A 277-nucleotide genomic window follows, 5' to 3' on the forward strand; every position below is an offset into this window, starting at 1 on the left:
CTGTCAAAAGGTTTTGAAACTGGTTTTTAGGGCTTGGGAAAGAGAGGGTGCTGTTAGCGCCTCACAAGGAGTTGAGGGCGTTATTTTTTTTACTAACATGATTTTAAAATATTGCCTGAACGCTGCCAGGTTCAGGAGACCCAGCTGGCGGCGGGAGAATGACGGATTTTCCGCTAGGGAAAAAAACACACCAACCCAACAAACAACAAAAAATGAGATGTGAGGGTGGTGCCCCGGCGCTACGAGCAGGACACAAGCCTGGGTCGAGGGAGGGAGC

This window comes from Chaetura pelagica, unplaced genomic scaffold, assembly GCF_000747805.2.
Source record: "Chaetura pelagica isolate M959 unplaced genomic scaffold, ChaPel_1.0 scaffold69, whole genome shotgun sequence".
NCBI lineage: Eukaryota > Metazoa > Chordata > Aves > Apodiformes > Apodidae > Chaetura > Chaetura pelagica.